The 26,270-nt window shown below is 39.7% G+C and overlaps 1 protein-coding gene across 2 annotated transcripts in view; it reads right to left on the bottom strand.

The window, feature by feature from the left end:
* Positions 1 to 26,270, bottom strand: part of GPC6 (glypican 6) — a 905,632-nt gene that overhangs the window by 275,864 nt on the left and 603,498 nt on the right. The window lies entirely within an intron of this gene.

Below are 26,270 nucleotides of genomic sequence, written 5' to 3'. Positions count from 1 at the left end.
AGTGGTATGGTGGCATGGGTCGCTGGAACTGGCAGCAACCCAGGTCTGCCATGCCCCCGAGCTGATTAGGCGCCGTCGGTGCCGCCATCTTGTTTTAAGTTCTGCGCATGCATAGACCAATTTAAATTGAACTGCGTATCTAGCGTGCATGTGTCCGTGCAGTGTGCGGTCAAGCGAACCGGCCGGTAAGCTGGCCAGAACCCTCCCCTGGCCTGCAATATTGAAAATGTGAATTGCTGGCCATTTGTGATTATGTGACCACAGGAATCGACTGATTTAACTTTGAGGATGAATGTAAGTCTCTTCTTTTGACGCCATCATAGCTTTTGAAATGTCGTTAAATGAGCAGTTGTAAATCAAGAATGACCTGTATAGTGCTTGTATTCTGAATGCCATTTTTGAGCAGGCAGAATAAAAATGAAAACTTTATCTGCGGACTGTGGTATTGAATCAAAGAGCGTATGTGGCTTCAAATGTTCATTGTTGATCCTGGTGGTCTTCACCAAGGTTTAACTTTCTAACTGTTTATAGCTTCCACTGACCCACTTGTCTTCCTTCTATTACTATTATGATTTTTTTCATTTGCTTTAGCTAAAACATCGAGTAGGATTAATCTATATATAGCCTTAAGGGCAGATGTTTTGGTCTGGGCTTCTAAAACTGAGTGACGTGTGTTACGTGCTTTGACTCCCTTTCCAAAAACCAGACTGTTTAGGAAAAACAAAGGTATATTCTATGGTTGCAACTCAGACCGCAGATCTGGTCAAATGTTTAATGGTTAAATGCATAATGTTTATGCACTAAAAATAAATTCTCTGTTCTGAACCATATACACAGGAATGAAATCTACAGCTATGTGTTCATGATATTATTTATTTACTTATATCTTTTATTGTTTTTATAAATATCTCAAGGCAGTGAACATACATAATATTCCTTCCCCCTCCTAAATTTCCTACAACAACCCTGTGAGGTGTGGTGGGTTGGGAAAAAGTGACTGGTCTAACATCACCCAGCTGGAATACATGATTCAGTCAGGATTAGAACTAAAAATCTCCTTTTTCTGGCTGGTACCTTAACTACTAGAGCAAACTCCAGGAAGATTATTTCTCTCCTCAGAAATTATTCAAATGAAAATGAAAGAGAATGAACCGAGGACTTTTGTTGTCCCTTTAAAAGGAATATGATAAAGGGAAACATTTTTGAAACTTAAGTAAAATGGAATGACGGTGAATTACAAAGATTTTCTGAACAAAGAGGTTTTGTTAAGGTTTTTCACCTCAAAGTAAAAAAATGCAATTTTAAGATGCCCACCTGCCAAGTAGAAGCAATACATAAATAATTCTGTTTTGCACGGAGATGCTTCAAAGTAGTTAATATAGGTTTGCATGGCAGTGTGCCATACTACTACAATAAGAATTTAACTTAAAATGCAGACTTATCAGCTAGAAATACTTAATGAAAACATACTACGATCAATATAGGACCAACTTGCCATTCAATTCTACGGTCAGAAAGAGTTGTGGGTAGAAAGTGGGTATCTTTCTTGGATTATACCTAAGGCAGAATCTGAGAGAGGTTTTACTCAGAAGAATTAGGCTTAAGGGTTATTCATGCTGATGGGAAAGCAAGCTTCATCATTGCATTTTGCTTCTTGGCATAACACAGTTTGGGGAATTGTATACTTACTAAGATATTTACTTTCTTATAAATAAATAAGAGATTCTGATGTGATAAAAGGCTGACATGTTTCTTATTTCCCCCTTCAATATGAATAGATAAATTTTTAATTCCTCAGCAAACTGTCATACTTCAATAAAAGGTTCCTTCAAATATGGCCAATTTATGGGTTCAGTCCACTGGAGATCCAGGTTTTAGCTACCCACTTGAAGTAACATTTCAAATTGCCCTTCAGCCAGTTGTATTCATGGCGTACAAATGCTTTAAACACACTGAAAAATGTAAATAAACATTTATACGGTTCTGGGGATGATTCATTTTATCTCCAGATATACTTCCTTTGCATTTAGTCCAGTGGTGGGATTCAGCCAGTTCACACCTATTTTGGAGAACCGGTTTAACTTTCCAAGCAGTTCAGAGAACGGGTTGTTGGAAGAAATCTCCTTTTGTTTTTTCCCCCCACTTTACAGGGCTAATCCTGTAAGGAAGGCAGGAAGGAAACATTCTGGTGTTGTTCCTAGCCTAATTGCCCTGCTTACAGAAACTGCCTCTCCGGTTAACCCTTATGACATTGTAACAGCTAAGGCGAAGTGCCCATTGACCTGAGTGACATTGAGTTGGCCATGCCCACACGGTCACATGACCACTGAGCCCCGCCTACCCAGCTGGTTATTAGGGCAGAGAACCGATTGTTAAATTATTTGAATCCCACCACTGATTCAGTCTCATCTATTTCTACCTTCCCCGTCCACTAACTCTAGCACGGTCATTGTGACTTGTATAATGGAGTACAGACCATAAAATGGCTACCAATTTGTTTTCCATTTGAAGACTATAGAACAGTGTTTCTCAACCTCAGGAACTTTAAGATGTGTGGACTACGACTCCTAGAATTCTGTTTTAATTGGCTACTGGGGAAAATAGATTGTGAAATATTAAAATCAACTATAGCAGCAATACAAATGTTTATTTTGATCATGGGCCATCCTAAAATTATACTTGGTGATGAAAATGTAGAACCATTCCAGTATGAACAGTCTACCTCATAATATATAAGTAAAATAATTAAAATTTGGAACTACAAACATAATCTTTAAAAGCATAGTATCACTAAAATAATATGATTAAGAAAGATTTTGGACAACTCAGTGCTGTAAAGTCCAGTATAAATTGTGCAACAATAAATGTTAACATATAAAAATGATGGAAAAATAGAGTCACTATATTACTGCATCGAATACTATAATTAATGTTAAATTTGTAAGAACTATAATATGACATACTATAAAAAGTGTAGAATGGTACAATGTTACAGTATGAAAACAATGGCAGAAAAATTAAAAAGCGAAACAACTAAAAATAAATCAATAGCAATAGAGATTTAGGGCCATAAATTTCATCTATCGAATAACTTTAAAAAACTATTGAACTGCTAATTAATTAATGTTGCCATGATATCATGAGTTGTGCACAATTTTAAAGATATGAATCCATTTTCTGGGGGAAAAAATCATTTCATTATTAAAAATGTAAATATTAGTTGAAGAAAAGTAATTATAAGATTGGAAGAAAAAGCTACACTGACATGTTTCACTTAAAATGACCGCCAGAGTTCTTTTATTTTTAATATTATTCTCCATTCTGCCAGGATGCAATTAGCAGAAAAATAAAATAAACATTGATAATACCGTAAAAAGTACAATGAAATCGATCTGTGTTTATGTTTCTAAATCAACTGACAAGAATTAAGTGACCACAAATGATGATGGGATGTGATTTTGACTAAACAGCCATGTTTTTTTTTTTAAAAAAAGATCTTAAACCATGTTGCCCTCTGTAGCCACCAAAGGCAGAGTTTATTCAAGACAAATGTTCCATTCCCAACAGAGTTAATTTTTCTGATAACAGTGAAGTAAGCACCTGGCTAATTCAGACACTTTCATCCTTGGAAGTTTCTAAGGTTGATATTTTTTACAGGTACCTTATGAAAATGAACTACTACATATCAACTAAGTGGCTCATATGGTTAGGAAACTTGGTTGGAGGTAAGCAAGCCCACATTCAAGACTCGAGTGCTGCCATGGGATAGGGTGAGCTCCTGTCCTTTGCTCCAGCTCCTGCCAAAGACATGAAAGGAAGTCCCAACTGGATGTCCTTGGTGCAACGGTGAAGTAATTGACTAATCCTTTCAACCTGGGAGCACCTTGATGCTTATTTACTAGGACTGTATTACTATTATTCTTCTCATCCTTCCTAGTACCTATTTCACCCAACTTATTACTATAACCATGTTGCATGTATCTTTCTATTTATATTGTTTTTATTTGTTTCCTAACACGATTTGATAGCTTATTAGTAACCTTGACTATCACTAAGTCAGTGGTGGGTTCCAGAACCCGTTGCAACCGGTATGGTGCAAGGAGGCCTGGCGCCCCCCACATGCACGTGCACAGCATGCATGCGCATGCACGCATGCGTCCTTACCTCCGCGACACTCCAGCTGCTCGGCGAAGCATTGGGCAGGCGCTGTATGCTCCATGCGCATGTGCAGAAGCGCCAAAGAGTTCAAATACAGGTAAGCAGCTTGGGCGGACAGGTGGGCCCTCCGGAGCACCGTATTGGAACGGTACCTGGTGCTCCTGGCAGGCACTGGTATATCCATACCGGGGCGTACCACCTGCAACCCGCCACTGCACTAGGTGTTGTATCTTTTTATTCTTGATGAATGTATTTTATTATCCTTATGTACACAGAGAGCATATACACCAAAGACAAATTCTTTGTGTGTCCAATCACACTTGACCAATAAATAATCCTATTCTATTCTATTCTATTCTATCCTATCCTATCCTATCCTTAACATTCTAAAGTATAGATAAATGCTAGCACAAAGTCCTGGTTGTAGAGAAATAGCAGTTTTCTAAAGCAAACATTTATCTGCTTTAATTACCTGGCTTTCTCTAATTTTGCAAGGGATTCCAAAATGTTGATTACAGGCTTCTGTGGAAAAAGAAAACTGCTCACCGCCCTGGTACACTGAGTCCCTCAGGTTCTACCCTTGATTTGAAAGGCTCTCAGCTTTACTACAAGATCTTCAATCTACCTGGTAAGCAACTGACATCTAGTGCAGATCAATACTATGCACAAGATCCATCAGGAGTAACTGTGTGAGCGCCATCATTCCTACACTGAGAGATCTATAAACAAGCTCCGTTCCTTCAAGTGATTCTCAGACATCTTTTCTATCTTCTCGTTGTGTTTTTTTTGTTTTTTTGTTTTCAGAGCGAAACTCCATGAAGACTTTGGCAGGGAAGGCAGAACTCAGAAAATCCCATTGATTTCGCCAGCATTGCTTGTCACCTAAAAGTGTGCTAGAAACACAGCACATCCTGTAAATTCAATAAGCACGCTGCATCTCCGAAGGGAAGGCAGATGGTACCACAGCATGAAAATCTTACCACAGTGGAAAAGCCAGATGGTAACCTGATGCAATCCTTGTTTGAACTTCATGCCGATGCCATCTGCACTGGAAGAAGAACATCATCTGCGCAGCATGGGCCCTTTGCCGCGCAATTACTTTTTGTAATGAGAAACTGCGTTTTTCTTCCGACTACTTGCAATAGTTAAGCGTCACTAACCAGAGTAATTGGCAGAGAGGACATATTCTCTCTTGAGTTCTCCATTATGGTAGTCAATAGAAACCTCTGGACCTAGAAATTCATTCATTCATGGTATTGAAGGAATACAATAATAACCAAACCTTTCTCCTCGCCAGTTTGAGATTTGAGGTCTTTGTCTGATTTTATTGTAGAGGCTTCCTCCCACCCTATTTAGATGTTTACAGTACTTAGTAACAGGTGCCAACTTGCACACAGGAAGAAATGGATCCTAGTGTGATTTTACCTTTGTGCAATTGTGCATGTTCTATGTACTAGAACAGGGCCCCTCAAACGTTTTAAACAGGGGGGGGGGCAATTCACCGTACCTCAGACCGTAGGGGGGGGCAGACTGGCTGGGTGGGCATGGCTAGGTGGTCATGTGACTGGGTGGGCATGGCTAGGTCATGTGGCTAAATAGTGGCCAATTTAACAGTCCATTAAACAGTGCACACAAATTAAACTTTAATTTGTTTTGCTCCTGGGGGTGTTTTATTTGCTTTTGTTGCATGTTGCTCTTTTGGTTGATTTTTCTTTTTCCTAGATAGTTTTTTCAGTTGTTTAGGAGTCTAGTGGTCCACTTCAGGAAATTCAGTTTTGCAGCAATTCTTCTCAGCTCCAAGGAGCTTTCAACCAACAAGTCTCTCTGTCTCTGTCTCTCCCTGTTCATCACTCTCTCTTTATCTTCTGGAGGTGGGGGAGGTAAAAAGTGCGCCCATTGTTTGGCATCCTGGGGCATCTGTGCACCCCATTCTTCACTTCCCCCTTCACCAGAAGCATTCTGCATGCAAAAAAATGGGAGAAAATGCCCATTTTGGCCAAAAACAGGCCGGTTTTGCCCATTTTTTGGCCTCCTGAAGCATCTGTGCACCCCATTCTTCATCTCCCCCTCCTCCAGAAGCATTCTGCAGGAAAAAACTGGGTGTAAATGGCCCCTTCTTTGGCCAAATATGGGTTATTTTCACCTGTTTTTTGGCCTTCTGGGGCTGAAGGGTGGGTGGGGTAGCTTCTTGGTCCTTTGCGGGCTGGATTAATGGCTTCGGCAGGCCGCATGTGGCCCCTGGGCCATAGTTTGAGAACCCATGTACTAGAACAACCTATTGCAATGAGATACTCTGTATTATATCCACTTTAGGTATCCCATATGAATCAGAAACAGAATAGAGCTGGAAGGGACCTTGGAGGCCTTCTAGTCCAAACCCCTGCTCAAGCAGGAGATCCTGTACCTTTTCAGACAAGTGGCTGTCTAATCTCTTCTTAATGATCTCCAGTGATTGTGTATTACAGAAAGTCTTCATACAGTTCTGAGAGTCGCAGTAACAATCCAGATGGGGAGTGCTAGAGATAAGTTATCCATAGGTGTACTTCCCAACTTGGTGCCTCTCAGATAAACTCCTGGATTACTTAGCCAGCTGTGGTTGGAAAAGAGACTACCTAGTCAGAGACACTGACTACCTAGTCAGTGCTTAGAAATAGCTGCGAGGGTGGGAGGAAGAGTTGTGATAATTGACTTTTTCTTGGTTGATTGACTCTCATTGATGAGGTCATGGCGGTCACTGCATCACCATGAGAGAAGCACACACCTGAGTTCAGTGTAACATTATATTAATGTAACAGTTATGTCACAGTGGAGAAACAGGCATTCAGGTTGGTAAGTCGCTGGAAGAGATAAACAAATAGCAGGAAAGCTATGAATCAAGGCTGATAATCAAAAGCAATCAAAAGGTTGCGAAGGGCACAATCAGTAGGCTGGCTAAGCAGACTCAGCTGTCCTCCTATCAGGCAGGTTGGTTGTCAAGGAGTCTGGCAGCGCAGACCAAATTACTTAATTTACATTTTATGCTGGGAGGCTTCAGCAAATATATTTGGCCTCGCTAATAACTGAAAAGGTCAAGAAAATGTAAGTTGGGAAGCAGCAAGCAAGAATGTCAGAGTTTGTTGCATAAATTCAAACCCAGAAGTAGATTTGAATCTGCTTCTGGATATACAGTACACACAGATAACTGATGCAGCAGGATTCATTAACTTCTTTATATACATAAGAATAGATGAATAAATGTACAATACCAACAGGTGGTTCTTCCAAGTAAACACAAAGGAGGAGAGTAGCAGGTAAACACAAGCAGTTCGCTTCATTTCAGCAGATAAGCCCAGACGGACTGCTAGTTTACTTCTCAGAACAGCAGACTGCTTACTTAAGTTTCTGTTTCAATTCTCTGCACAGACTCAGATCTACTTAAGTTCCCATTGGCTGACTTAATTGTGATGCCTATTCATTGGCTGACCTTGTTCCCATGTCTCTCCTAGTCATGAATATTCTAACAATAGAGAATGTCAATCCCCTCTAAATATTTTAACAGAGAATGCATTGAAATCCTTTTTCAGGCTATGGACTGACTGGTTGGAAGGGCTTTCAATCACTTGGGAGAGACATGTTACGGAATTCCACATCTCTCTAGCCCTCAAATTTAGCAACTTTAAGGCCTGTGGACCTCAGTTCCCATAATTCTGGGAATTGAAGTCCCCACATCTTAAAGCTGCCAAGATTGAGAAACATTGGCCTTAGAATCTGTGCCACATCCTGATGTTGCCAATATATAACTGAAACCCTGGAATATAGAATTACACCCATCTAAGAGAATGACAGAAGCAAATGCAATTTGTTTTTTAAAAGACTCTTTATCATATGGTGTATTTTTGTGATTTTTAACATTTTATTCTGCCTTTTCATATGTATAAAGTAATAGCATATTATATCAATGCTTGGAGTGATTAAAATACTGAGATAAATGCCCAGCTGGGCATTTTATTTTATTTTTGTGAGTGATAGCAGAGCTTCCAAAGGAAATTATGCTCAATTCCAAATGGATTTCACAAGTAGGCATATTTGCCTTCCACAGCAAGCAATTATAAAGGATTGTACCATAACATATTCATCTTGTAGGGAACTTTACACTACATTAAAATGTGTTTAACTCAAATTACACCCTTTTAAAATAATATGGGAATAGATGCTTTATATTAGAAACTCTTACATTATATTCTAAGCTTTGTAGACTGATCTGATAGTTTACTGCAGCCAATTATGGCAAAAGGCCACACAACCCAACTGTAGCTTTCTAAATGCATCCAATCGGCTAGGCTTTTCATTTAGCAAAGAGAATTGTTGATGTATTATTTCCTGTTCTGTCAAATGAACTGAAGCAAATTATTCATGTTTTTAAACAAGCCTTCAACCACCACCCAATTCCTAAAAGTCAACAAGACTGCAAGGTCCTTGTTTTTATGCTTGTGATTATGTTTTGTTGCTAGCACTGTGCAAAGCTCTACTAATGTTGTGCTATATGCTTGTGTCCTTGTGCAAATAGCTTTGGACAACAGTGTTCAGGATGCCATATGTCTCTCTTTTGCAAGCACAAAATAATATTATTGTTTCTCTGAGAGCCTGATTTTGAGTTATACAGGAGAGGGGAAGAGAAGGGCAAGCACTTCACTGTACCTTCTAATACTACGACACAAATCAGATGTATTGCATCATTAGTGTTAAACTCACGGTGTCACATTGCCATCCCGTGACTTATCCCCCCCCCCTTCGCAGAGCTGGGGTGCATGTGGCCTGCGGGTGTTGCATCTGGCCTGCGGGCCGCCAGTTTGACACCCCCGTTAATTGCATGGTTAGGATTGCAATTGAAAATTAAGCTGTAGTAAAGACTGAAAAAAAAAAGAGAGCAGAACTCTGAAACACAGCAACTTTGATGCGCTCTACATTTTAGGCTTTGGTAGCAAGCAATACCCACAGACAACATAGTGACTTTTTACCAGTGCAAAAAGCCCCAGGGAAGTTAGTCGTCTGCAGATAGGCCTAAGGATGCCAAAATGGCCTAATGTGCATGATGATGTCATAGTACAAGGTCTGACATCACACACAAGTTAAAAACAGATGGAATTTGCATCATAGGATATATTTTATTATTCAATTCTCTGTGCCCATCCCATGACAGTATCCGAATGCAGTTTATCAGTTTCTTTTTCCCCCCAATTTTTTATTTTATCAATTTCATATATACATTCACAATTATATGGTCTCATAACTGTTATTAATAATATGTATTTATAACAATTTTTTCCCTACAGTTGACAATATACTTGAGAATTGCTTTCTTACCATCCCATAGATCCATCTTATCTTACAACGGTCCTACTTCTTCTTCCCTCCCTCCCTCTTTCCTTCCCTCGTTTCTTCTCTCCTACTCTCCTTCCTTCCCTCCTTCCTTCCCTCCCTCCTTCCCCTTCCCTCCCTCCTTTCTTCTCTCCTTCTCTCCTTCCCTCCTTCCTTCCTTCCCTCCTTTCTTCTCTCCTTCTCTCCTTCCTTTCCCCCTTCCTTCCCCGCTTCCTTCTCTCCTACATTCCCTCCTTCCTTCCCTCCTTTCTTCTTCTCTCCTTGCTTCCCTGCTTCCTTCCCTCCTTGCTTCCCTCCCTCCTTCCTTCCCCCCTTTCTTCTCTTTCTTCTCTCCTTCCTTCCTTCCTCCTCTCCTTTCCCTTCTCTCCTTCCCAGTTTATCAGTTTCTTAATGCAAATATCCTAATGCAAATAATCAGTTTGATAGATAAAAATGTAATCCCATCTGCTGTTTAGATATTACCTTAACCCAGGGGTGTCAAACTCAAGTCGTCACAGTGGCGCCACGTGACATATTGGGACTTTTCTCCCCTTCGCTAAACCGGGTGTGGGTGTGGCCAGTGCATGACGTGTCTGGCCCCCAGGCCGGGAGTTTGACAGCGCTGCTCATAATGAGTCTTTTCTGTCGTGAGAGAGGTTTTAGTTTATTTCTTTTTTAAAACCAGGAATTGTTTCTTTAAGGAAGACATCGTTGAGTTGATTGTCTGCTTGATTAAATGCTTTTCCTTCTAAATGATGACATCAAAAGAATGGTGTCAATTGAAAAAGTCATTTTTAATCATAACAGACACCCTGAAATAAAAGATTATTTCCAGTTACAGTGTAATGCATTTAGGATAATTATAGACTTGAAATTGGACAAGCCATCATTCCTTTAAGGTCAGTCAAGTGTTGGCTACAAGGAAATGTAGAATTCCCCCAGAGGAAGAATGAAACCCAAGACCATAATTACAGGGAAGAACAAATTGGTTTCTTGAAGCATTTGGAGATAGAGACAGTCTAAAGAAAAGAACTGTTACTTATGGAAATTAGGGTATACATGTGATTAGATACTACATGCTGCAAGGGTATTGATTGGGTATTGACAACAACAAAGAACTTTATTAGATCTAGCACATCAAGTACCTTGTGAGATCAATGAGCAATTAAGGCGTAACTATAAGGTAATGGGGCAGGACTACAAAGAGAATTGTATTTGTGTTTCTTTCTAGGAAATTACTTTCTTATATTGTCTTTGCTTTTCCCAGCACATTCTCTACTACAAGGTGTTAAATCAAGGCCCATGTTCAGGTACAGACTGTGGGGTGCTTTGATTTGGGCCACAGGGCTGCCCTGGAAACAGCGAAGGGCCAGTGCCTCTGCCACCAAAAACAGAGATCATGAGGGCCGTGTGTGGCCCTCCTGGGTTCCGTTTTCAGCTGCGACAGCCTCCTGCAGCCCTCTGCCAGTGAAAATGAAGCTTGACAGGGCCACCCATGGCCCTAATGAACTCCATTTTTGCTGGTAGAGTACTAGCAAAACAAACTACTAGCAAAAGTGGCATTTGATCACACAAGTGATGTCTAGCTGGCCACCCCCCCCCCCCAAAGATCAAACACAACCCTGATGCAGCCCTCAGTGAAATTGAGTTTGACACGCCTGCTGTACTTGCTGAAGCTTCTGGATACTCTCCCATTCTGAAGATGACCAAGAGGAATTGTAAGAAGGCTTACTGATCCAGGAATGAGCACAACTATTGCACAAGATGAAGCTGTACAAATGAATGTTATTGAGAACCACCATGAGGCCAAGTAGAGCAAGGATTGACCTTGCCCTCACCAGAGGTCAATCAAAAGCATGACCAATGCCATTTCTCTTCCATACCCAGGTCTAAATCCTATCTGAAAAGAGCTCTCTGAAGTTGTTGCAAGATGAACTTTTCTACCACCTTCCCCAAGAAAAACAGGTGACATGCTGAACAAAAATCATCCATTGATGACTACTTGAGAGGAGGGGAGGACACAACCTCTTTAAGAGGTAAAGGAATGACCCACTCACTCAAAGAAGAATTACCATCAGAACCCAGTCACATGACACCACCTGGGCTACTTTGACAAGTCAGGAAGGGCATGGATCTAAAGAGCAGGTGGCCAAATTCACTGTCCATGTCCACTTCCTCGGGTCCAACTGATCCAAACTAGTTTGACCCCCCAAATTTCATTCATAAAGCCATTAGACAACTGCACTAGGACAGTAGAAAAAGGCGCAGTATATTCCCTCTCATATATCTGACCTGGATAGAAACATATTATTGTTATACGCAGGTGTATTTTATTCCTAGGTTAATATGAAAGCTATTTTACAACAATATTTGATGTATTTGAAACAAGCCTGGTACTCATCTTGCCAGTATCATTCCTTACACTAAGGCATGAATTGTCAGGATAATTGTATAACTGATTGTCAAGGCCTGGTCAAGTACTATGACCTATTTTCAGCAGGTCACTCTAAAATAGCTTCCATATTAACAAAGGAATGAAGCATGCCTGCCTATAACAATAACGTGTTTCTATCCACATCAGATAATTGAAAGGGAATATAAAATTACAGACTGAATTGTGCCTTTTTCTAGTGCAGTTGTCGCATGGTTTTGCGAATAAAATTTTAGTTAGCACTAAATATATTTACTCATCATTAACTTTCACAATGCACATGCAGAATATGAGTGGTTTTGATTACATGCTATCAGGTCGGTGTTGACTCTTAGCAACCTCATGGACAGACTTTGTACAGGAAGGATGAAATTGAATTGAATTGAATTTATTACATTTGTATGCCGCCCTTTTCCCCGAAGAGGACTCAGGGCGGCTCACAACCCAAGTCAAGGGGGAGGGTACAAATAAGGAATAAAAATACAAACAAAAACAATACCATAGTTTAAAAGCACACAACAACCATACCATTCGAGGAAGGGACAAGACTCATTAGCCCCAGGCCTGTCGGAAGAGCCAGGTTTTAAGGGCTTTGCGGAAGGCCTGGAGGGTGGTGAGGGTTCGAATCTCCACGGGGAGCTCATTCCAAAGGGCTGGAGCAGCCACAGAGAAGGCCCTCCTCCGGGTAGTTGCCAGATGGCATTGGCCAGCGGATGGAATACGGAGGAGGCCTAATCTGTGGGATCTAATCGGTCTATTGGAGGTGTCCCAAAACTGGCTCTTTGGGTTTTTTTTTAACAGTGCACTTATTTGTCACCACAATCCAATTTATCTGCCTTGTGGTTTTGTTTTGTTTTTCCACCTTACCCAGCATTAAAGACTTCTCAAGAAAACTGTTTTTGCATCAAGTGTCAAAAACATGACCATTTGTTTCATTTTTTTTAGGCTATTTGTGGTATTCTAAAGAGTCTTTCCCAAAACCAAAGTTCCAAAGCATCAATATTTCTTCTATCCTGCTTCTTCAAAGTCCAGTGATTGATAGTATATAAAGAATCGAAATGTATTGTCACAAAGAATACCGTTGCCTCCAGAGCTCTGATCTTTGTAGGTGCAGCTATGTCACAGCACCAGAATATATTTTCTAAGGGTTGCTATTCTACCAAAGGTTAGTTTGTGATGTATGTCTCGACTGCTGATACCTTTACTATTGATGGTTGCTTTTAAAAGAAAGAAGCTGCCCGCTACCTTCATTATCAATTCTAAGGCTGGTGGCTGTACCTGCTGTCATTAGTTTGATTTTCTCTATATGTAATCTTAGTCCTATTTTTTTTCACTGTGTCCCTTGACTCCCCAGACCTTGCAGATCATTTGTATTTTCAACTGACAGAGTAGCATCATCAGCACAACGCAGATTATTGATGTCACTTCCTCCAATTTTAAAATCACAAGTCACCTTCCTCCAATCTAGCTTCCTACAATATAGGTTAAGACTATAGGCTAAATTAAATGAATAAACTCACCCAGATTTTGAAGAGGCAAATTAAAAAAAAGTGTTTGCACTTTGCAGACCTCCCAAAAATGGGCCCGTTTTTTGTCAAAAAAAAAGGGCATGAATAGCCTTTAGGAGGCTTATAGAGTGTTCCTGGAGGCTGGGGGGGGGAATGAACAAAAAACGGGCCCGGGGGGGGACGGGGTTTCGGGAGGCCAAAAATGCTGCATTCAGTGTATAAGACACACCAAGATTTTCACCTTTTCTTTTTTGAGGGAAAAAGGTGCGTCTTATGCTCCGAAAAATACGGTAAATTCAGATGCATTTTGCAATCTAAATTAAATGAAGTCAGAGTATATAGCCTTGTCTCACTCTTCTGCTAACTTAAAGGCAGTCTTTTCTTGAGATAACTTTTGAGATAATTAAAAAAAAAACTTAGCAAAGAACAAGTAATAGAAACTAATATTTGGATTAAGGGAGGGAAGGAAAGAAAGAAAGAAGGAAGGAAAGAAGGAAGAAGCTAAAAATACAGAAAAAATAATAATATAAAGAAGCAGTTTCTGATTTAAGTTTGCGGTATTAGCAAGTATACCAAATACAGTATGTGTAAATTTGCCTCCTATGTTTACAGTATGATTTTCATGTTTTCTCTAATCTATTTTTAAAAATAATCAAAACCATATAAATTCCTCTTTTTAAAAATTTTCCACAAAAAGTATATAAGGGTTTTTTAGTCAGCAATAGGCTTAAGAAATGCTTTTTTCTCTGACCAACAATGTCCATTTGACCATTTCAGCTAGTTCCTTCGTTTTCATCATCTACTTCCCCATTGTGTCAATTCTTTCCACATACAATAATCTTGGTGAATTTACATCCAGTTTCCTTATGTTGTACACACACAGACACACACACACACACACACACACACAGACACACAGACACAGACACACACACACACACAAACACACACACACACACACACACACACACACACACACATATATATATATATATCTATATCTATATCTATATCTATATCTATATCTATATCTATATCTATATCTATATCTATATCTATATCTATATCTATATCTATATCTATCTATCTATCTATATATATATATATATATATATATATATATATATATATATATATATATATATATATATATATATATATATTGTTATCATTATCCCTCCTTTATTTGACTATATCCTATAACATTTCCCCACTAATAATCAAGACTTAACTGAATCTAGCTTAGTTCTTTTTTATTAACCTTTATATACACTCAAAAAGATTTCTAATCTTCCTTTCATGGGTACCATTCACTATTCATATCCAATTATTACTTATAATAACACTACATATGTATACATTATTATCATTATCAATTATTTATTTAACTATATCTATTGTCACTAAATTTCAGTAAGTTTAACTAGTTTTAAATTATACACTTCCATCTATCAACCTGTGTCTTTCCAGTAGCAAAACAGTCTCGTGTCTTCTGCCATTTGTGGGATCAGTCCTCTAATCATCTCTTTAATCAAATTTGTATGGACTTCTCTTAGCAACTCATTGCTTATAAAATCTTTCATGTAATTTCAATGCCCTTCTTCTGTTTCCTTAATCAGCTTATCTTTAATTGTCAGTAGTGTTATCAATGATGCTGCTAATAACATTTCTCTCTTTAAATCCATAAATTCTTTTGTTTCTTCTTCTTGTGTGTCTTGCCATCTGGGGTAGAGTTCCCCTCCATTTAATTCCTCTTTCAGTATTCCACTCTTTCCATTTCCAGATACAAACCAATCACCATAAATATCAGCAGATTTAATTTCTTTATGGTTATTTTCCTCTTCGGTTTTTAAGCTTCTAACCTCCACTTTTTCCACTTGATAAACATCTCCAACTTCTTCATCATATTTTACTGTTACATGCTCTAAGTCTTCCAACTTCTTCTTCATTCTCTCAAATGTGTTTGATAATTTCTGAATTTCTAAGAATATCTTTTGCAGGCTTAAAGTTTCTTTCTGCTGTTGAAGTTGTGCCATTATCTCCAGCTAACAAACACTGCTGCTTGGAAGGTTTTTACAAGATTAAGCATAAATTCACAATAAAGTTTTTCACTTTTCTCTGGTTAAAGATATACTTCAAAGGGACATCTGTATACTTTTCTTCTTATCACTCTCTATAAACAAGCAGTGAGACCTTGGATTGCCAAGCCAGGATAATCAGTAAGGAAAGTAAAAGTGTTTCATTTCCAATACACAAACCTCCAGCCTCCAAGTAGCAGTGTTATTGTTACAGTTTTCTTTGTTTCTTTTTGTATCCTTTTTATATTCCAAGTTAAAAAAAGGTCCAATTCTTGAATGAGTTAGAAAAACATCCACAGTAATGAAAGAGGAGAATTTTAGTCCATAGGTTACAAAGAATAATAAAAGAAAAAAATAGAAGAAAACTTAATCCATTCATTTTTAAAGGCTTGCATAAATTCCATCCATGAACATAGCATTTAAAAAGTAAGATAACCCATTATCCAAAACCATTCAAAGCTTAATTTCACCTCTTATTTCTTCTATTCTCCAATTTAAATTAATTTTAAGTTTTTTATAGGCAGTCTCTTTTAAAATGGTAAAAATTCCTCACCAGCTGGAAACACTTTCTCTTTTCGTATCCTTCCATTTTGGAGCTGCTCCAACTTCATCAGCCTTGGCTGGATTTTTTGTCGCCAGCTTGAAGAACTTCTCTTGCATCGATCAGGGACTTTGCGATGTTCCTGAGATCAGCAGGACATATTTTTCCTGTTCACCGTCTCTGCAGGACAGTTTAGGTCCGATTAAACCACCCAGTGGCAAAAGTATCGACTGCGGTCTCGGAGCATCGAGACCGCATGTCCGTATCGTTGCGACATTGGCTCCTCCTCTTGATATCGTACCTTGAGGTGGATTGCGCCTTTTGAACTCTGGACTTTTCTCGCCTTGTGAATCTTCTTGTATTAGGGATTTAATTTTGCCTGATGGGATTATCTTGATCAGGAAACTTTCAAGTGCCTTGTGGCCATTGCTCTATGAACTAGCATTGGTCTGCTTTTGGCCGAACTTAATTGGGATAGTTCTGGGTTTTTGGTGGGGACTATTAACAAACCCATTAAACCAGGGGTCACCAACCTTTCAGACCTAGGGAACCACTAAATTCATAATTTAAAATCCCATGGACTAGTAATATGATCTGCCTAATGACTGGCTGGATGGGCATGGCTTGATGGTCATGTGTCTAGATGAGCGTGGCCAACTCGATGTCACTCATGTCAAGGGATGCCTCACCGGCCTCAACTCGCCCCTCTCCTCCCAGCCACTCCTCACCTGCCTGCTCGGGCTCCTTAGGGCCCCAACAGGAAGCAGTTGTTGGAGCTAAGCAGCCATCACAAGAAAGAGTTGGCAAAACATCTGGCTCAGTTCAAATTGTATTTGACCGAGAAGGAGGCTCAGAAGAAGCTGAGGACTATGAGAAGAGGCTTTCCAAGCAGAGGGAACACCTGTGGGAGCGCAAGGCCAGGTACCGGCCCCTGGAGACTTACTGGGCTGAGATGGTCAGCTAGTTCCAGGCCATGATGCAATCCAACTGGAACAAAGCCCTCCGGCTCTTTGCCACCAGCGACACTTTCCTCCAGCCTTCGCCTAAAGCCCTGCACCAAGAGACTGAAGCAGACCCCAAATTGGAATTTCTGCCCCCCTCCAACCCACACAAAAACACCCTGAAGGGGGACACTCCCTGCAGCAACATAAATGTTCATTGCACGTATCTGGCCCAAGGGCCGTAGTTTTGAGGACCCCTGATTTAGTGCAATATAAAAATGCAAATATTTTTTCTGTGGACCACCAAAATTTTCTCATGGACCACCAGTTGGTGACCACTGCATTAAACCACTGTTTTGTGTGTGTGTGGGGGGGGGACAACACACCCACCAACTGGAATTCCTTGACCGATGTGGTTTGCAGCATGCCCCTTCTGTCAGTGTAGGTAGGGCAGGCTAATCCCATTGGGGTGAGACCCTTCCTCGGGGAACCTAGATCCATTCCAAGCAGAGCTTTAAAGGTGATCACCAAGACAATTCAATACCTTTAATTGAATCCAGAAGCAGCCTGGCAACCAGTGAAGCTCACACAACAGTGATTTAATGTTGGCCAACCCAGGGCCCCCAAGAACTATTTGTGCTTCTTTCATGTTCTCATTATGCTAGTGTTTTTTTTTATTTAAAAAATGGGATTTTCTTTTTCTGCATGGGAACATCACCAACTAGATATCTCAAAAGCTTTAGCTACAAGACAAACACCATTTGCACTTTGAAGGGTCCTCAACTGTTTCTCAGTAGTATGTTGAGTGCCATTTGGTCTGAGAGAAAATCACCCGGCATTATATTGTCAATCAGTTTGTGCTATCATCATCCCCATTATTTTCTTGGTAAAGAACAGGAGTGCTTTACCAATGCTTTCTCTTGCACAGTATGAAATGCCTTTGCTGTTGTTACAAAGTCATTACCTATCCCCAACATCTTTGTATATTGCTCCTGCCCGTTATAGATGCCTGCTGTCTTTAGCTATAACCCAAGGATGACCTTCACGCCTGGGAAACCCCGCTGGGACTATTTCTTTATTGTGTACATGTTTAGTGGTTTTTGCTCATTCTTCCAGGAACATCCCAACCCCTATGAGAGAGCATAACAAGACTGGATAGTATAGGAGAAATATGGAACTTATTATTAGGTTAATATATGTGGGATTTATGGCATTGGATGGCCAATGAAGCAGATAGCAAAGCTAGATATTTTCTCCCTGTGTGATAGGTGTCTTTCTGCTTTTCACTTGCAGCCAGTGGGGACAACTTAGCAATAGCAATAGCAATAGCAGTTAGACTTATATACCGCTTCATAGGGCTTTCAGTCCTCTCTAAGAAGTTTACAGAGTCAGCATATTGCCCCCACAGTCTGGGTCCTCATTTCACTCACCTCGGAAGGATGGAAGGCTGAATCAATCTTGAGCCGGTGAGATTTGAACCGCCGAACTGCAGCTAGCAGTCAGCTGAAGTGGCCTGCAGTACTGCACTCTAACCACTGCGCCACCTCGGCTCTTGAAGGCATTTTTCCTGTCAAAGGTTCTTTTATATGTTTCCAGGTCATGGGGTCCAAAATCCCATAGAGCCAACACCATCCCAGGTAACACAGCCACAAGTACTCAAAGGCTAATATTCACTGTTTATTATATCACTCTTCCCCAACACTACTATAACTCATCTTCTTCCACATGTTCTCTTTGTGAGCCCTACTTCTGAAGTAACAGTAACGTAACTCTTCTACTCGCCTTAAGCTGCTTCAGGCTTTTTTAATCCCCCAAACACAAACCATCTTGCCTCTCACATCAATGCCATGCCTTCAACACCCAGCTGCCTCTCTGCTCAGAATTTATAGCCACATGTTGCTGGCTGGTTAGGGTAGAATGGGACAACTTGCCATGGGGGAATTCAACAACAACAACATCTTTCCAGCGATCCAGATTTTCCCAGCACTGATAATTTCTGCAAGATCTAATGGTTCCCCAGGCAATGGAGCAGGGGACTTACCTTAACTTGTCCCATGTTAATTTTTATTATAAATGGGAATGGTGGTGTGGGTTTTTTTGTTTTTGTTTTGGTGACCATGGACATTTGTTATTTGAAAAGTTTGCTTTCATCAATTTGGTTTTAATTGCATTAAATAATGGTCCAGACATTATTATGGCTACCCATTGTTATGAAATGGGTAGCCATAATAATAGTATAAACGATCGACCAATCAAACTAACAAATAAGTAAATAAAGCAAAGGTAGTTTAAAAGGCTTGAACTGTATTGTGCGTTGCAAAATATTGTGAACAGATAATTTATAAATGCAATACATATTGCATTTGAAGTGCCAGGAAAATGCAGATGTTATAGTTAGCCATAGATAATTCCTTGGGTTACACTATATGGATTTTGTATGACAAATACTGAAGAACTATTCCTATTGTACACTGAACCTCTTAAAATATGGTTTCCTTGTGTGATTGGTATTTTAAAAGAGAGAAAATTGCTCTTGCTGAAACATCAAATTAAAAGGCTTTTAAGAAACCTTACAATGAAGAACAAACACATTCCAATCGGTTCACCAGTTTTAAAATATATATATGAACCATATTTTTCTGAATTGATTTTCATCACATGTACAATTGTAATGATAAGCATCAATGTTTCATATGATTGTTTGATGCATTTGATGGGTATGTAATCACATTTTTTAAAAGTTTCCTTTTTCTTTGATTTTGTTTTTATTTTCAGTTCATTTTTTACCTACACAAAACATATATTTTAAAGTTTGACTATTTTGTTTTCTTCCTTAATTAAAAACAAAATAAATTTCCTGCCTCTTCAAATGCCATCCTTGATAATAATTCCAGTTCAAATATAGAATTGGTTGTCAGATTTTTTGCATGCAAGAATAGCATACATAAATCAAAGCAGACCTCATAAATTAGCAGCAAATGCATATTTAGACAGCTATTTTGTCAGTAGAATTAATGCTTCTAAAGTGTGCCTGTGCTTTTCTCCTTTTTTATAAACTGAAATGTAAATATTTTCTATTAAAATGACTTTGTTTATCAAAAGAAATCCCTATAGACTTGAAGTAATATTAACCAATATTTTATTCACATTTGCATTATTCACAAGTAAATAAGAGTGGAATTAGACAACATGATAAAGCATGATCCAGCAGCAGAGCATGTCAAACTAAAGTCTTGTAAACATTTAAGTGTAAGCATTACTGCAATGTGCATTGATGCTCTATGAAGCCTTTAACCAATTTATTCTCAGAGTTTGAATGGCAAATAGGCAAAGCTACTGTTGCCTTTCAATAAATTGATTTGATTCGTCATATTAAAGCAAGACTTGATGAATCAATCACAACTGGATTCACACAGCACACTAAGCAACAAACATTAATTTACAAACAAATGGCTGGGTTTCCATGATACATTAAGATAAAGCTCAACAGACACATAAATGGTGAGAACAATACTATACATGAACTGAACCAGTGTTTGTGGCAGCAGTATGAACATGGTTTACCATACTGCTCCGAGGTTTTTTATTTATTAAACACTTATAGGCCGCCCTTTTCCCTGAGGGGACTCAGGGCGGCTTACAATAATGAGGGAGGGGAGTGCAAGACAAGACATAAAAGAAAATGTGAGTAAAAATAATTAACAATAAAAGCACAACATTCACTGTGAGGTCCTTGAAACACAATGGTTACTAGAGAAGGATTAACTGTTCCAGAAACAGCTGCAGTGGGGGTGTGGCTGGTCTCAAAAATAATGATTTAAAATTAAACAAATTGGATGAAATGTTCTTTTTTATCTCCTCAGGATCAAGATTGCTTCTTAATATTCACACCATTTCATTGTCTTTATTCTATGCAGGTGGGTAGTCTTCTGAACCAGGCACCTTGTACCATATTTATTTTTTAAGAATGTCAGAGACTCTGTTGGGCTGACAGCAGGGGTGGGTTGCTCCCAGCATTACTGACAGTTCAGTGCACGCAAAAATGTTGTGCATGTGCTCTCGTTTAGCTCGCGCACACACCAGATGCGCATTCCACGTGTGTACACATTTGCATGAAAACAGATCTGTGCATGAAAAAATGTTTAAAAAAAAAGAAAAGAATTAAATTTGTGCAATTATAATTGTTCTGCGCATGCGCAGAACTGAAAATCAAGATGGCGGCCCTGTAGGAGAACCGGTTCTGGGGTGTGGCAGGCCAGGGTCACTGCCGGTTTCAGCCACCCAGGCCGCTAAACCACTACCAGTTCGGCCGAACCGGTCTGAACCTGTAGGAACCTACCTCTGGCTGAGAGGAAGTAACTGGTCTACAACCTCCATGGGCAAATGGAGATTGGAAGGAAAAATGTAGCATCTGAGCTACTTGTCACCACTCTATGGTGGAACCATCAAGGCAACACAATGAATTTATGCACCACTTTTCCAATATGCAATACTTGATAATAAACTATGAAGTTTGGAAAGATTGGGGCTGATGAACCTCACAAAGTATTAGATTTTGTCATCTTGTCTCAAGGCCAAAATAGCTGAAGGGATGAATGTACGATGAGATCAGTGGTGAAATTCATTTTTTTTTTTACTACTGGTTCTGTGGCCGTGGCTTGGTGGGCATGACAGGGGAAGGATATTGCAAAATCTCCCTTCCCACCCCACTCTGGGGCCAGCCATAGGTGTTATTTGCCAGTTTTCTGAACTACTCAAAATTTCTGCTAACGGTTCTCCAGAACCTGTGAGAACCTGCTGAATTTAACCCGTGGATGAGATCTTTTAAGTGTGTTACAGGTGTGTGTTGGGGGGAGGGAAAAGAATGGTGGCCGGTATGTGTGCATGCATGTTATAAGTTGCCTACTCCCCCCCCCCCAAAAAAAACAAGGCTACATGTTTTATTGGGAAAATATAGAGTCAGAAAGGGAGAGTGTTTGTGAGAGTGAGGAGGGAAGGAGAGAGAGAGAAAGAGAGAGAGAGAGACAGAGAGAGAGAGAGAGAGACAGAGACAGAGACAGAGAGAGACAGAGAGAGAGAGAGAAGGCCAAAGCCACTCAACCAGATACATTTGGAAACACAAGAAATGAAAAATTAAAAGCATCCCCACATGAAAAGCATAAGAAATCCCTCATTATAGAAGATGCCCTTTCAACCACACTTCATTTGTAGTTGAAATTCTACTCGCATAATGTAGCTGTCCTACTATTTTGACAATAAATCTTACTTTGGGGAAAGGTCAGGAAAAACTATTATTGTTAAAAAAAAAAATAACAACCTCTCCAAAATCTAGTTAATTTGGCTTTTGGCTATAATTATGTAACTAATGATGTACTGTATGGCTTTTTACTCTAAATTTACCTGAAATATGTCCTTATTATCAGCAAAATACCCCCATAAGCAGCAACACAGAATGCAATCAAAGCTGAAATAATGAGAAGGTTCAAATTAAGTAGGCAATTTAAAATGAAGCCGAATGAAGGAAACAGAAATGCTACAGATAGCTAGATGTGACCTGTCCTTCTGCTCCCGGCCCTACGTGTTCAGACTGCATTTCCTAGTAAAGGTAAAATCAACACCTCCCTTCTGAACCAATCAGAAGGGCTAACTTTTGATGGATTGAGTTAGCACCTCCTCCATGAAGATAGGAATGGAGGTGGCTATATTAGGAAGCTAAGTAGCCATTCAAACGTTTACAATTTTTTTCCTATTTCCAGTTAAGATTCTATATGGTGTTTTTTTTCTGCTGCACTGAAAAGTTTTGCTGGTAAATATTTTTCATGTCTGGAATACATGACATAGACAAATGGATTTATTTGTAGTCCTCAGTCAGTCTCCTCCTCCTCCTCCTCCCTCCTCCTCCTCCTCTTCTTCTTCTTCTTTTTCTTCTTCTTTCTTCTTCCCCTCCTCTTCTTCTTCCCCTCCTCCTCCTTATCATCATCAACATCATCATCATCATCATCATCATCATCATCATCTAGATTTCATGTAACTACACTCCAAAGGGCTGTGGGCAGTTTACAACTTCCAATATACAATTTTAAACAATAAAAAACCTAAATGAAAAATAAAGCAGCTGAGACAAAAACAACCATGAGAGGGCGGGGGGAGAGACTGCAAGTTCTCCACCAACATATAAACACCAGGCTGATGCCCAAACCAGGTCTTTTTAGAAGTCAAGAAGAGAGGTGATGGCCATCCCCAGATATTCCACAGGGAAGGGGCTGTGGCAAAGAAAGTATGCTTCTTTGGTTCCGCAAGATGCCAGACAGCATTATTGCAGGGACTTGGAGCATATATCCACTTTGCCTGAACATACCAAGAAGCAGAAGTGATTGAAGGATTATACCATGAAGGGCTTTATAGGTGATGAATTGCACCTAAAATCAAATTTGTAGGTAGTGAAGTTCAAAAACCAATAATGATACACAGGATTAACAAACAGCATCCACTACTGCTTGGGGCCAGCTGTAGCTTCCAAAAAGTTTTCAAAAGTTTCATGTCCAGCACATTGCAATAGTTTGCTTGTGAGGGCATGAGTAACTTTCTGAAGGGCTTTTCAGGTGGGGAATGGGCACAATGGGTGCAAAAAAAATGAATCTATGGACATGTCATCCTAGTACCTGCTCTTTGAGTGGTAACATTTAGTCTAGAAGGACCTCCAGGATGCCCAGCAGTCTTGAATGGAAAAATGTTAATTTATACATCAGTAATGAAAATATCCTCAACCCTTCCATTTAATCTTGTAGGAATTAAGTTGAAGTCTGTTCTGCCCCCACCCTGAACTAAAGAGCCATCAGTCACTGGGACTCTACTGATAGATGACCCCACCCAATGGTTTTCTGTAGATGCTAAATAGAAGATGGTGGAGAAAGGATCAAAAAGTCCACTGTAATAATTTGAACAAACTGGAACATTCCATGCAAATAAACATGTTTTTTCCCTCCACAAAATATCTGCCTAATTTTTTTTCTCCAAATACATTATCTCCATAAGGAATTTTTATATGCACATTGGTATTTGTTTTAGCAGGAAAATGCATGAATATGAATTGGCACACCCATCTACAGAGCATGCGGTGGCGCAGTGGTTAGAATGCAGTACTGCAGGCTACTTCTGCTGACTGCCGACCGCGAGCAGTTTGGCAGATTGAATCCCACCAGGCTCTCACCAGGTTGACTCAGCCTTCCATCCTTCTGAGTGGGGTAAAATGAGGATCCAGATTGTTGGGGGCAATATGCTGATTCTGTAACCGCTTAGAGAGGGCTATAAAGCACTATGAAGTGGTATATAATTCAAGTGCTATTGCTATTACTACACGCATGAGTACAATTTAATTCTATACATACCTAAACTCTTCATCTTTCATGAAATATATATGACCTAGGTTGTAATTCTGTGTACCCTTATGAGCAGAGGTGGTATTCAGGTGGTTCTCTCCGTTTTGGGCAAACTGGTAGCGGCGGCTGCGGGAGGCTCCGCCCACCCGCCCCGACATAATGCATGAACACTGCGCATGCACAGAAGGCGGTGTGCATGTGCATATGAGGCAAATGCACTCACGTTTGCAAACCGGTGGGGGAAGGTAAGTAAATCCCACTGCTGCTTATGAGAGAATAAGCTGAAATGAACTTCCATTGTGTTACTTAAAGATATCGTATTTTCATTTATCCTGGAAGAATCTTTTAAAACAAGATTTGTTGAAGTTCTTGCTATTTGTCTGCATTAAACATTATCATCAAATACTATCACTTTCATCCCCGTCCAACCAAAAGTGCCTCACACACTTTAAAACATCCTGTATCCTTTATTATCATCTCTTTGTTGCCTTGTTGGTTTTTATCTCAAGGGTAGCTAGGATCCATGCTCTTTATCATTCAAAAACACAGACACTAAAAGCCAGTTCAAGCGCTAGCTGCACCTTCACTGATCTGTGGCTCAGCTACAGCTTAGAATGGAATAGTAATCAAGCAAAACTCATTTTTAAAATCGCAGATGTTTATAGAAACAATTTGCAGGGAACTGTATGAAGACATAATTATGCTGCTCATATTTGATACTGCATGCTGAGTTAGATTAACAGCAACCCAGGCCTTTCCTTTCCCCTTGCCCTCCAAAATCTAATGCATCTGTTCAGTGTCTCATCCCTGTTTGCTAATTTTCTGGCACAGTTTTATTTTACCGACTACAATTTGTGAGAGAATAGCAACTAAAAAAATGATCGTGTCACAACATTTCAAAGGTATTATGGAGATAGAGAAAGCAGATTACAGCGGTTGAGTTTCTTGAAACAGGGTTGATTCCCCAGATCTATTTTATTTTCTGTTATAAACTACTAGTTGAATACCCATGCTTCGTGACAAAACAATGTGATTGGGCTATGCAGGAGAAATTTGGCTCACAATCCGTTGACCAACGTTAGTAGTCGGTGATTGAAACACATAAGGGAATATCACTCCCACCACCTTGAGTTCAGAAGCAGTTCCATAGGTGGGAGGCATAGATATTTTGGTGAGGTACCAACATTTAGTACTATAAGGAGCCCCAGACCGCCTCTGAGTGAAGGAGTGGAATGTCTGCCAGTTTGAACTGAGATAATGGAATGTGAGGCAACCGGAAGTTGGAACAGAACTCCTTTCAGGTGGGGAGGGGGAGTAGAATGCCTAACTCCTTAGCATCAGAGCATGTTAATCTGCATATATATAAATACTATATAAGAAATACTAATGATCTGATGGTCACTTTGAAAAATCCTTTCTTAGCGAGCACCTAGAAACGAAGAGGAACATACCTGCCAAACTTCAAGTTTGTAGGCTTTACAGTTCTGGAGGTTTCGTGATGATGCTTGAGTGGTATTTCACTTTTATATATATAGATAAATGTGTGAATAAAACCTCATGAACTGCCTGCATTGTAACAATGTGAGCCAATTCTTGGTGACCTCAATTCTAAGATATTAGAGGACTGTACTTGCCACACATAGGTGCTTTTACATGTTTGTAGTTCAGTTCCTGATATGGGTTGGCATCACTCAAAAAAGATAAGGGTAATTTCCTCTAAAACAGTCCCAATGAGGATCAAACTAGTTACATACTACCTCCTGGTGGTCAGTATAAATTTTCACCATGAATAATTAACAATAATGGCGCTGCAGAACCTGGAGACAGCAGAATAGAAGAGAAAGAATTGGGAGGGGGGGAAACACAAAATATAAAGACCTGCAAATAGAAATAGAAC

The sequence above is a fragment of the Thamnophis sirtalis genome, unplaced genomic scaffold, assembly GCF_051295495.1.
Source record: "Thamnophis sirtalis isolate CommonGarterSnake01/CBP01778 unplaced genomic scaffold, rThaSir2_p1.2 scaffold_12, whole genome shotgun sequence".
NCBI lineage: Eukaryota > Metazoa > Chordata > Lepidosauria > Squamata > Natricidae > Thamnophis > Thamnophis sirtalis.
Note: the sequence above shows the minus strand (reverse complement) of the source record. Positions and strands in the feature narration are given on the sequence as shown.